The 5,694-nt window shown below is 37.0% G+C and overlaps 1 pseudogene; it reads right to left on the bottom strand.

Moving 5' to 3' along the window:
* Window positions 1-3,981: 3,981 nt before the first annotated feature.
* On the bottom strand, window positions 3,982-4,716 carry LOC118591768 (annotated as a pseudogene).
* Between the last annotated feature and the right edge of the window lie 978 nt (window positions 4,717-5,694).

Here is a 5,694-nt window from a genome sequence, read left to right as displayed (position 1 = left end):
CTAAGTGCACTGAAGGAAGAAAATTGTGAACCCAGGTCATCTTTTCTTTTGGTTAAGTTGATCATTGTAGACAAATTTCTAAAACAATCTTATTAAATAAAAACCACAGAGCCAAGCAAACCTTACCTTTCCAGCTCCATAGCTACCAAAAGGAGCTACTTCCTGTCTAACCTGGGCCTTTATTGCTTTGCTTTTCTACCCTATCATTGGCTCTTAGCCCAGTTACCTGTCTTCCTTGTCACCACCTGTCTATACAGACCTCCAGGTCTCTATGGTTGGTACTGGGATTAAAGGCATGTACCACCACACTTGGCTCTGGTTCTCTAGTGTGACCTTGAACACACACACAGAGACTAGTGATGATATTTAGGGTGTGTGCTACCAATGCCTGACTTTTGTGTTTACTTAATGGCTTGCTATTTCCTCTGATCTCTAGGCAAACTTTATTTATTAACATACAAATAAAATATCAGCACATTCCAGCACAAATAAAATATTACAACAGATTGTCTCAATTATTTCCTGTAGTGTTGGATAGCTAACTAACATGCACATTATCAAAATATCTTCAATAATAAATGTGGTTCCCCTTTCTTGTTAGCATTTTGGGGGGGGTGTTGTATTGTTCGGGTCTTGTTTAGGCAACTATATTGTTGATGTATTAAGAGTGGAGTTTTTCTGTCATTTCTAGGAGTTTCTATTGAGGAGCCCTATATCATGAAAGGAATATGGAAAATATGCTATTTTTCCTTTTTTCTAAATATTTTTATTTTATAATTAATTTAATTTTACATATCAGCCAGAGATTCCCCTGTCTTCTCTCCTCCCACCCCTAGCCTTCCCTCTCAGTCCACCCCAATTCTCACCTCCTCCTAGGGGATTCAGCTCAGCCTGGTAGATTCAGTTGTGGCAGGTCCAGTCCCCTCCTCCACACACCAAGACTGAGCAAAGTGTCTCAGCATAGGCCCTAGATTCCAAAAAACCAGCTCATGCACTGGTCCCAGTCCCACTGCCTGGGGACCTCCTAAACAGTTCAAGCTAATCAAATGTCTCACTTATCCAGAAGGCCTGGTCCAGTTCCAGGGGGCTCCTCAGATATTGGTTATTTTTTTACTGTTTGTTTTGTATTCATTGTAATCATTTACTTGAAAAATAAAATGTAACATTGTAATTTTTATATTGCCTAAAAGATTTTGCTGGGGTATAAAGCTGTAAGAAAATGAATAAAGACAGAGTTAAAATGGACTAGAAGGAAAACATCAAGAATGGGTGTTAGAACAAAAACAAGAAGAATGAATGAATTAAAATGAATTAGAAGGGAAACATCAGAAATGAGGAAGTTAGAAGGAAAACCTTAAGAATGAGAGAAGGAAATCACCAGGAAAATAAAGAATAGAGAATGGAAAGGAATAAAGAAAGGTCTGAAGAAACCATCAAGAGAGTGTGTGAGTGTCTTTTTCCCTAACCCCCTCAGATAATGCTAACACAGGCCAATGCCGTGGATTCCTTTTGAGCCCTGCGCTGTCTGGAGGCTGATATCCAGCCTTGTGGATTGAACAACTACTGGATCCTTTGATCTTCCATTCATAGTCAGCCATTGTTGGCCTAGCTGAACCACAGTCTGCAAGTCATTCTTATCAATCCCCTATCTGTATATAGACAGAGATTCATTCTGTAAGTTCTGTTCATTAAAGAGCTCTGACTAATACAGTTAGTATGTCCTTGATCTTTATTTACTTCTATCTTGATTATAAATATCTAGATGTGTAGAACCCTAAATATATAAAATTCTTTGAAATGTAAGTCAAATATCTAAACACTTAGATACATGGGTTATAAAATCAACCATGAAAGAAAACACTAACCCTGTGTTCCACAAGAGATGTGAAAAGAGTTCCATTATTGTGTGTCTCTAGAGAACAGTCTCTTCCTCTCCTGAAAGTTCTCTTTGTCTTTTGGGAAGTTTCCAAAGTTGGTATGAGAAATAGATGTAGAATAAGCTCAGAGAAGGTGATCAATCAGAAAAGACTGGAAAGAGCATCCATAAGATAAAACAAAAACAAACAAACAAAAAACAGACGGATAATTTCAAAGTAATTTAAAGGAAAAACACAAGGTCCTACTCTTAGAATTCATGCAGCTGCAGTGATTGTATCAGCAAGGCTAGATTCCCATAAAAGGTTTAACATGGGGAAAAATAACTTACGAACTACTTTGTGTTGCTGTAGTAATTTATTCCCTTGTGGCTATAGAATTTATGATGTCTTCCTTCTTTGAAACCCGCGGGAGAGTGAGTCTTTGATCTCAGGGAAGGCACAAGTTCATCTTGTAAGGGCTTCAACCTGGTTGTCAGGCTCCACAAGGGTAATCTTCCTTTGATAAATTCAAAGTCAAGTGATTCAGGATCATAGTTATATCTGCAAAATGTTTTCACCTTTGCTTTATTCGCTTAGTTTGCAACAAGTTTATTTGTGTTTTTACTCAAGGGGAAAGAACTGTAAGTGAGCTGTAAGTTCCCTGGATTACCTGAGAATACCCACTTTTAGCTACACAAGGAAAGACTATTTGATGAAATGGAATTCTGAAAACAAATGTTCTTAAGGATTGTGTTCTTCTACTGAAAAAATCTATGAGTTTATTGTCAATAATCATTAAAAAATATCTCGTAAGTAGAAGTAAAAAGTAGGAAGTTCAGTTTGACATGTATATCTTTGCATATAGTTGTATATTTTAAAAATGTAAAAAGAATTAATGAATAATGAATAAATAGTTTTGACTATATTTTCAACTGATAGTTTAAATGATGGGAAAAAGAATAACACATTCTAGATTACACACTTCAGTGATGTAAAAATAATATGAGGACAACAAAAGATACACAATTCCATGGCTTTATATACTGAACATTACCAACTTGAAACAGTCCAAAGTCTTCATTTTTACTTTTAGTTCTCAGTATCCATATTGACCTCTCTCTCCCTCCCTCCCCCTTCCTGTCCCTCTCTATTCCCCTCTCTCTCTTCCTCTCCTTCTCTCTCTTCTTCTCCAACTTCTGTTGGGCCAGTTTTATATTTGTTGAGAATGTTGTATCTCAAGTATAAGTAGATACTTTATAATTTTTTGGCATATGAATCCCAAACTCATCTCTTCTTCAAGTGTAAGAAGTAACTCATAGCTTACCTTTCAGAGATTTCTTTTCCTATGCTGAATTCTCAGTTTTCTTCATATGTATGTTTGGGGGATGGTATTATTTTTTATTATAATTTTAACTTCATCAGAGGTAGCAGTATCTGCATGAAATAACTTAAATATTGTTCTAATAGAGTTCCAGATACTTATCACCCGATGAATTCTTGTGTATGCGCACACATGCATGCATGCTCAGCAGTTTAAAAAAAATGTCATCATGAAATTTGAGGGCAAATGGGTAGAACTAGAAAATATCATCCTGAGTAAGGTAACCCAGACTCAGAAAGACAAACATGGTATATACTCACTCATAGATGGATAGTAGATGTAAAGCAAATGATATCCAGACTACAACCCACAACTCCTGAGAAGCTAGGTAACAAGGAGAATCCTAAGAGGGACTCATGGATAGCCCTGGGAAGGGGAAGTAAATGGGATCTCCTGAGTAAACTGAGGATGGGGGGGGTGCGATGGATAGTAGGTGATGGGGGATGGGAGCATGGGGGAATGTTCAAACAGGAAAAGGGGCTGAGTGTGAGAGAATGAGGGAGATACCTGGATAGAGGGAGACATCATGGGGATAGGGAGTAACTTGTACTATTTTCTAGCAGTATGTATGGATAAAGAATGTAATGACTTCCACTGAGATATTTTGTAAATACAGTTTTCTAGCAGTTTTTTTTAACTATATTAATATTTACCTTTAAATTTTTTATTTACTTGTTTGTTTGTTTTGCCAAGCTGTGACTATTTATTAACTGATCAGATTACAAAACTACCATGGGCAAAACCTTAGTTCATCCATCTAGTAAGCCTGTTTATCTGGTCGTTCCTGTTGCCAGCATCTCCACTGCCCAGAAAATGAATTGTCTTTTTCTTCATTTTACCTCGTGGAGAAGATAATTTGAAGAGCCACAGGAAGCTATTCGTTTCCTTGAGGTGTTATCCATCTGTATAAATCTCATGAATTAGATCCTCCATGCAGATGATGCTGTATTTACCAAGAGATTGAGCAATCAAGGAATGATCTGTCAAGGCAATTCTCTTCCTACAGATTTTGCCTTGTAGATGAGCTCATTTACTGGCTTCAAGTTTGGATATCCCCATGCAATGTATGGTTCCACAGTTGTCAGAGTGTTAATTAAAGTGTTGTTGAGCTTAATAAAGGTTCCATGGAAGATCCGACTAAGACTAAGAAACTGCAATGCCTTGTGGACTTTGGGACTTTACGCCACTGATATCTTGGATTCTGATGATAAATGCCAACTTCCATTCTGCAGGCATGGAGAAGTTTCCGTCTTTCCTTGCCATCCTAGCCATCCGAATCTCAGTCCAGCACATCTGACTGTGTTCCTTGTCACAGTGCTTTCCCTTTTCAAAGATAAGCTTCCTCCTTGCTTTTTGCAGTGTCTTCAGGGCAAACTTCCTCGGGCACTTCACCTTCAACTTTGCGAAATTACTTCGCTTTTTCTTAAGCGTTTCTGGCACAGCAGGAAACTTCCTTTTCTTCTCTGGCACAGCCTCCATGGTTCCAGTCAGAAATAAAAAAAAGGCCTTTGCTAATTTTTTTTAATATTATAATATCATTATACCCCCTTTCCTTTAGTCCATCCAAATGCTTCTATTTATTTACTCCGAGTCTCATTCAAATTCATGGCCCCATTTTCTTTAATTGTTGTTAAATTCCTACGTGTATAAATACAACCTGTCCCGTCTGTGCAATGTTTGGTGCATTTACATGTTTTTGTGGGTGACCCATTTTATTAACCTTTCATATGATATATAGTGATAAGAATGCTCCAGCTTTCTAGGCTGTTGTAATTTGACACTCTTTTCCTCTGTACTCTACAGGAAGTGTGTATCACTCAGTCAAAACAGTAATTAAGAGAAAAGGATAACTCTGAACTTGCATTGTGTTTGAGTGTGTTTGTATCTATATGTCTGTATTCATGTGTATGCTGGTTGCATGTGTATCTATGTGCAAATGTCTATGTGTATATCTTCACCTTTCTTATACTTCTTTGGACTAATTCCACATGTCCACTGGCTTTCACACAACTACATTCTAAATGGCAGATCTTAGTTCCTCATTTCCTGCTAGACATTGTCAATACATCGAGATGTCAATATGAACAGTAATATTTTTTTTAACATTTCTCTGCTTTGTTTTGCTCACTTGAGTTTAACACACTTATCTAACTAGTTTCTATTACAGATCTCTCTCTGTACCTTGGTACGTAAGGAAGTTCTCTATTATTATCCCTGTGGCCATTATTTTAAAATAGCGTCCTAAACAAAGGGAAAAGACTGAGTTGATTGCTCTAAATAGGTCAGTCTTTATTTTCAACTAAATTGTTTTCAAATGTAGTGTTTTCACCTAAATTAATACTTTCAAACAAACATTATGTATCCCTTTGAATATGCGTATTTGCTGATTGCCAGTTTCTTCAGTTTCTTCTAGCCTTAGAACTTCTACTTTGTGGCGTTTTCACTTTTCTAAGTACA

Source organism: Onychomys torridus, chromosome 10 (assembly GCF_903995425.1).
Source record: "Onychomys torridus chromosome 10, mOncTor1.1, whole genome shotgun sequence".
NCBI lineage: Eukaryota > Metazoa > Chordata > Mammalia > Rodentia > Cricetidae > Onychomys > Onychomys torridus.
Note: the sequence above shows the minus strand (reverse complement) of the source record. Positions and strands in the feature narration are given on the sequence as shown.